The following is a 909-nucleotide window of genomic DNA, read 5'->3' on the forward strand; positions in this document are numbered from 1 at the left end:
CCTTGATTTGTGGAAGGTTTCACCCATGGAGAAGTGGTAGTCCACTGAGATACGATCATGTTTACATAGGAAAATCAGCATGTTTAACATATTAGCAGATTAAAATGAGCTGAATGTCCTGCTTTGACACTCAGATGAATGCAAAAAGACATGTCAACACATTTTCAAAAGACGCAGTGTCTGGGACAGATTTTGGGGGTTCTACAAGGTAGACTATTCCGTATTATGCAATATTGCTAAGTAGCTACATTACCAAAAAAGGACTTTCAGCATGGACTTCCAGAATCCCAAGGAAGGAAATGAGTTGATTGTGGAGCTTTTTGTTAAACTGAAAACAGTAGGTGAGATGCTGATTTATAGCTGAAAGTCAAGAATCTATTTGTACAGTTCCCTCAGTATTCATGGCGTAATGGTTCTAGGACTCTCCGATACTAAAATCCAAGGACGTGCAAGTCCTTTATACATAGTGGCATATTGTTTGCCTGTAACATACTGCATGTCCGCTTGTATACTTTAAGTCATCTCTAGATGACTTATAATACCTAATATAATGTAAATGCTATGTAAATAGTTACACTGTACACTTGTTTTTTATTTGTATTAGGTTTTGTTGTTTTATTATGTATACATGTTTTAATATTTTTTATCCCTGTTTGGTTGAATCCACAGATGCAGAGCACGCAGATACAGAGGGCCAACTGTATGTAGGAGTTGTGTTGCTTCTAAAATTTTCAAGGGAACACTATGAACACATTCACAAGAAATAAAATGTATCTCCTCAGTCACAGGAAGATTTTGACATATGCCTCCCTGTAATATCACTATAAGAGAGACCCAAATTATTAAGGATTCAAAAATTTTTTCAACCAGAAATTAATTTTACCTATTGAGTATATATTTTAGCCTGTG

At 35.5% G+C, this 909-nt stretch overlaps 1 protein-coding gene across 1 annotated transcript in view; it reads right to left on the reverse strand.

Annotated features, from left to right (window-relative positions):
• The window catches only part of LOC105809509 (zinc finger protein 83-like), a 43,398-nt gene that overhangs the window by 42,332 nt on the left and 157 nt on the right, over positions 1 to 909 (reverse strand).

This window comes from Propithecus coquereli, unplaced genomic scaffold, assembly GCF_000956105.1.
Source record: "Propithecus coquereli isolate 6110/MARCELLA unplaced genomic scaffold, Pcoq_1.0 Scaffold196, whole genome shotgun sequence".
NCBI lineage: Eukaryota > Metazoa > Chordata > Mammalia > Primates > Indriidae > Propithecus > Propithecus coquereli.